Here is a 6,363-nt window from a genome sequence, read left to right as displayed (position 1 = left end):
AATACCCCAAGAAAATGAGAACTGAGGCACAAACTTGTATACCAATGTGCATAGCAGTAGTATGCACCATTGCAGGGACATGGAAAAACCAGATGTCGAACCACAAACGAATGGATTGAGAAAGCATAGAACATTCACACAATGGAATAATATGAAGCATGCAGGAGCAATGATTTTGTAAATTACTACTTAACTTGAGAGGTACTGGAGAGCATTATGCCGAGTGTATAAATAATGTATAAAACCGTTATTGTACAGAGATCTGGTGGCCTAGTGGCAAAAAGCTGCACTGCCATCTCAGAGGCTCACGGTTCAAATCCACTAGATGCTGTGATGGAGAAGGAGGTGCAATCTCCTCCTGTACCAGTCAGATCCGATTTGACGGTACACACACAAAATTAAAATAAAATAATAAAATGAAATAAAAGAAAATAAAATAACATAAAATAACAAAACAAAAGCAAACTAAAAAACCCCTTTATTATAGAATGAATGTGAGGATCCAAAGGAAGTGGTGGTGATGGAAGCAGAAGGGGAGGATGGGCAGGTGTCTGTGCTCGTGTGTGTGTGTGTGTGTGTGTGTGTGTGTGTGTGCGCGTGTGTGTGTGTGTATGTGTGTGTGTATGTGTGTTTGTGATAGGTTCCTACAGTTTGACTGTGGGTTGGGGGATTAAAAAATAGAAAAGTACCTGTGTGAGAAACAATGTAGTTGAACTTTGTAAATAAACCAGTATATTAATTTAAAAAATTCAGTTGACTATATTTTAAATTCACCATGGTTCATTAATCTGTTTGTTTAATTCATGGAAATAAACACCCCCTGACAATAGTTAATGTTACTTGTTGCTATTTTTTTTAAATTTTACTTTTATAATAATAGACTGTATGTTTTTGTACATTTTAAAGAATCATCATGAATCATTAAAATCAGTATATCAATATCTCTGAAATATAATTTAAAATCAGAAATTATGCATTCATTTGAAATACTGTGTCAGAAATTGTCATTTATGTTTCATTACTTTTATTTTTTAACAACTTTATTTGAGGATTGGCATGTTAGAATTAGTGAGACTGGCTCATGACAGGGCAGGGTTCAGAGATGCTGTATGTAAGGTCTCTACCGGTCACAGGAAACTCAACAGCACATAACAACAACAACAGCAATATTTAATTATACTTATTAAGCTAATAAGAATTGATATTCCTCATAAATTATCCAAATGTGATTTTTTAAAATGATTATACATATGTGCATTTTAAAAAATAAAAATAAAAATCAAACATATACTTTATATTAAAAAAATAAGTATTAGATAACCTCAAAGTCAGCTTTCAAATACCTTTAATTTGATTTCTGATCGTGAAACTCTTAGGCAATTTCTTATTGATTATTAGCCTCAAATATTTAATTCAGGTAAATTGGATATAGTAGAATTAATGAGCTATTTTTGAGTTTAGATGATAAAAAGATCGTAGACTCCATTGTATGGGTTTTTTCTTTTTTCTTTTTTACCACTTGGATTAATAACTCTGGTGGGAGGAGATGCATAATGACTTATAGAGGTCCTGCCATTGGGTGTTTGATTTTTTTTGTTTCTTTTATTTTGTATTGACTTACTTACAAAGTAAATTGGGTTTTCAGAGGTTCTAAATTACATGGAAGGAGATTGCTCATCTTTTTCCTATTGAGAAACTGATGGATTTAAACCACTTGCCTTTAGATTGATATCAACTCCATTTGACTAAGGCACCAGCAAGTCCTGAGAAGCTTGAATGTTGTAAAGTAGCCAAATCTCTCATATGTTTTATTTTTATCTGGATAAATAACAAGCAGTAGTTCCTGTTCAAAGTTGGAGACCAAATGAACCACTGTGCCTTTTCAAAGCAGCTGGGTTGACCACCATCTTTAAGTGGAGCACCATTACCCATTTGCTACTGAGGTTAAGACTGGTGCATCACATATTTGGTCACAATGCAAAGTATATAAATTGCCATTACAGAACTGTTTGGCACAATAGCTTAACTTTTTTTTCAAGCATCATATATAATATATGATGTGATTATATGTCATTAAATAAGGCATCATTCTTTTCAAAATTTTTGTTGTTGTTGTTATGTGCCGTCGAGTCTTTTGTGACACATAGCGACCCTATGTACAACAGACCTAAACCCTGCTCTATCCTGTGCCAATTGCATTGCCTCTGACACACACATCCCAATTACCTCAGTCACTGAATCAATCCATCACATAGAGGGTCTTCCCCTCCTGCGCCATCCCTCCACCCTCCCAAGCATGATGTCTGTCTCCAAGGACCCATGCCTCTATGCAACATGCCCAAAGTATGTCAGATGAAGCCCCAGAATCCTTGCCTCCAAGGAGTAGCTTGGTTTAACCGTCTACAGGATGAATCTGTCTGTTTACTTGGCAGTCCATGGAACATTCAATACTCCTTTCCAGCACCACAGATCAAAGGCATCAATTCTCCTTCTGTCCTCCCTAGTCATTGTCCTACTCTCTGATGCATAACAAGCGATTGCAAAGACCATGGCCTGTATCAGGTGCATGTTAGTCTCCAGAGAGACACCGTTGTTCTTGAGTACTATAGAGAGGTCCCTAAACGCAGACTTTTCCAACGCAATATGTTTTATTTTTTAATTTTCTGCTGCTGGTGCCAAGAGTGTTGACCGTGGAGACAAGCAAACTGAAGCTGTGAACAACCTCAATCTCTTCACCATCCATCCTGATCCTACCAATTGGTCCGGTGGTGAGAATCATTGTCTTCTTGACATTGAGCCTCAGTCCATACTGAAGGCTGCAGTCCTTGACCTTCTGCAGCAAGTGCATAAGGTCCTCCTTAGTTTCAGCAAGCAGGGTTGTCCCATCTGCATAACACAGATTGTTAATATCTCTTCCAGCCTCCCAGATAATCTGCTCTGCATACAGGTTGAAAAGGTATGGAGACAGGACACATCCCTGGTGAACACCCTTCCCTATTTTGAACCATGCAATATTACCCTGCTCTGTTCTGACAAGTGTCTCTTGGTCCAAGTATAAATTTCGCATTAGCACGATTAAATGTTCTGGGATTCCCATTCTTCTCGGAGTCAGCCACAGTTTGTTATGATCCATGCAGTCAAATGCCTTTGCATAATCAATGAAACACAGATAGACATTCTTCTGGTATTCCCTGCTTTCAGCCAAGATCCATCTAACATCAGCTACAATATCCCTAGTACCATGACCCCTTCTAAACCCAGCCTGGACTTCTGGCAATTCTCTGCTGATGTGCTGTTCTAGTCATTTTTGGATAATCTTCAGTAGAATCTTGCTTGCATGTGAAATCAATGATATTGTTCTATAGTTTCCACACTCTGTTGGGTCACCCTTCTTTGGAATGGGAACAAATATAGGTCTTTTCCAGTCAGTTGGCCAAGTGGTTGTTCTCCAGATTTCTTGGCACAGCTTGATGAGCACATCCAGGGCAGCATCTGTTAGCTGAAATACATCAATTGGTATACCATCTATTCCTGGGGCCTTATTTTTTGCTATTTCCTTCAAAGCAGCTTGAACTTTTCCTTCATCACCATAGGCTCTTGCTCATATGTTATTTTTTTTTAATTTTTTTGTATCTGTCAATTCCTTTTGATACAATGACTCAGTATATTCCTTCCATCTTCTTTTAATACTTTCTGGATCATTTAATATTCTGCCTAAAGCATCCTTGATTATAGCAACTCTAGGTTTGAATTTGTTCTTCAGTTCCTTGAGCTGAAGAAATACTGTTCATGTTTGGCTCTTTGATTTTCCGACTCTTGCTCCTCACGCATTTCCTTGTAATATTTTGCTTTGTCATTCCATGGTGCCTTTTGATTTTACACAGTTTTAAATTATCAGAGGGCATCTGTATGGTATAGTTTGCACTCTGTAGTTGCATATGTTATTTCCTTTTCAATTCCCTCTCTGCCAGTTTCACAATTGCTTACATGTTGTCGTTGTCGTTGTTTTCTTCTTCTTCTTCTTTTTTAATATGGAACGCTTCACGAATTTGTATGTCCTCTTTGCGCAGGTGTCGTGCTAGTCTTCTCTGTTTCATGCCAATTTTAGTATATGTGATGGTAAAGTGAACACACTATAGACCTTCTTGTTATTTCATGGAACCCTCACTCTAATTACAATTGCCAAACTTTAAGCAAAATAAAATTCCATTTGTATATCTAGATGGGCTTTTTAAAAAAAATCTCTTTTAAGTTAAATCTGTGATTTCAGTTAAATAAATTTTGAAAATGGAATTTTGACCATTAAACACCTAAAAATCTATCTCTAAGAACTGAAAATGCTGCAACTCTTTGTATATTATATGTAAATAAAATAACCTGTAAAAAAGAGGAAAGGTTAAACATTAATAATAGATAAGGATTCTCTACATTGTTAGGATGTCTCAAGAAAGATTTCAAACTTGGTAGTAATGATTATATACACAGAATCACAATTTGGGGGATATGTTCTACTAATTTAAAGAAAAATGATCCACCGAGCATTAGGCTAGGTTAACTTGGGCATTAGATAAGCCTGACAGATTTTACTAATAAAGGCAAAACAGAATACTAGGAAACGTGTGCAATAATGACAATTTGAAGACTTTCTGTTATTTTAAAGATTTCAAATTAATAGGTCTTTTTATGTTCCACGATAGCAACTCTAGGGGCATCAACAGATGTATTTTAATGGAAAATTAGTTGCTTTATTTACTTGTCACATACTACTATTCAGAAAATAGAAAGCCACTTTTCCATTACTGGGTGTAAGCCGACAAGTCCCTGGTAACCTTCATGTTGAATGAGGCAGAAACACAGCAGCACACCACTTAAACGATTCACTGAGAGGGCTGAATTCTATTTATATTTATCACTGTTATTCCTGTAAAATGATCTAAGTTCTTACTCATTGGAGAGAAAGACCTTAATCAGTTTAATATTGCCTTGATGTATAGGAGTAGTGCTAGATAAGCTGCAGGTAGAAAAGCCAGAATGATAGAGAAAATACTTTCTAAAAACAGCAGGAAGAGAAATTAGATAGCAGGAATAGCAGTTAATTTCCTCCCCATGCTGGGGAAGCAGTCTTTAATGGAGTGTGGAGGCATGCATGGGCTACTGCATAATGACCATAGTTGAAGAAGAAGTTAAAGACTTTGATACAAGTTGCTTTTGAGTTTTAAGGCAACATGAAATCAATCTAGAAGTAGCCAGTGAAGTGGAAGAAGAGAATCTGGTAAGATAATACTCAAATAAACTGAGAATAGAGTTTGAACAAGGATCCCTGGTGGCATGTGATTACACATTAGGCATAAATATCAATTCTAGTCCACTCAGTGGCTCCTAGGGGGAAAATCCTGTGACCTATTCCTGTAAAGATTGCAGTCCAAAGGAAACTAGAGATATTTTCACTCTGTAAGTTGGTATTTTTATGAGTCAAAGTTCAAAATCATGCCTAATATCAATAATAGAGTTTATAAATAAGATGAAGGAACAGGCTTGATAAAGTCAAGAAGTAAGGGGAAGATTAGCCTATTTGATGTTGCAAAGTGACTGAATAAAAGAGCATAAGAACAGTGAAATGAGATTAGAAAATTAGAGACTGTTTTCTTCAATAAGTGTAACTACAATTCATTAAAGAATTTGATTCAGCATGATTAAAATATTGCTTGTTCAAAATATATGATATATATTATATGTAATTTTGCAAAAGTTCTATTTTTTAGAAGTCTTAAATAGAATATATGTGAGGAGTTTATCTTTCACTGTGACTTTCCTAGCCATAGTTTTACTTTGCCATATAGATGAGCAGGAATATGTGAATGAGGCGCCTTAGCTAATCCACAAGGGGATTGGCTATCTACCAATAGACAAAGGAATTGGCTATTCTTACTATTTAATTGAGCAATTCAGCACTAAGAGAATCATGCCTTCTTTGCCCCAGGTGAAAAAGAAGAAGCAAGAGAATATAGGATGCCCTTTGAGACCAGATGCTCTTGCTCTAGTTACACCTACAGAGGCAGTCAGGGCTGAACCAGAAAGATGACATGAGAGGGGCTTCGGGACTGCTACACTGTTGGAATCAAAGTGAAGAGGCTTTTTTGCTCAAGTTTGAATATTATCATTCACAGCTGAATAACTGTGGTGGGGAGCCATAATTTGTAGGGCTGAGTACTTTGTAACACTAATAAAACAGAAGGGGTGGGGTCAATATGTTGGACTGAGAACTTTGTAAAGCTGGCCTGAAGCCATGAAGCTAAAGGCAGAGGTGCCTGTCAACATATTTCAAGAACCATTCTGACTTTTTTTCTGCTGCGAACCTGGGTT

Source organism: Elephantulus edwardii, unplaced genomic scaffold (assembly GCF_000299155.1).
Source record: "Elephantulus edwardii isolate Elephantulus edwardi_28Jun2011 unplaced genomic scaffold, EleEdw1.0 scaffold00159, whole genome shotgun sequence".
NCBI classification, from domain to species: Eukaryota; Metazoa; Chordata; class Mammalia; order Macroscelidea; family Macroscelididae; genus Elephantulus; species Elephantulus edwardii.
Note: the sequence above shows the minus strand (reverse complement) of the source record.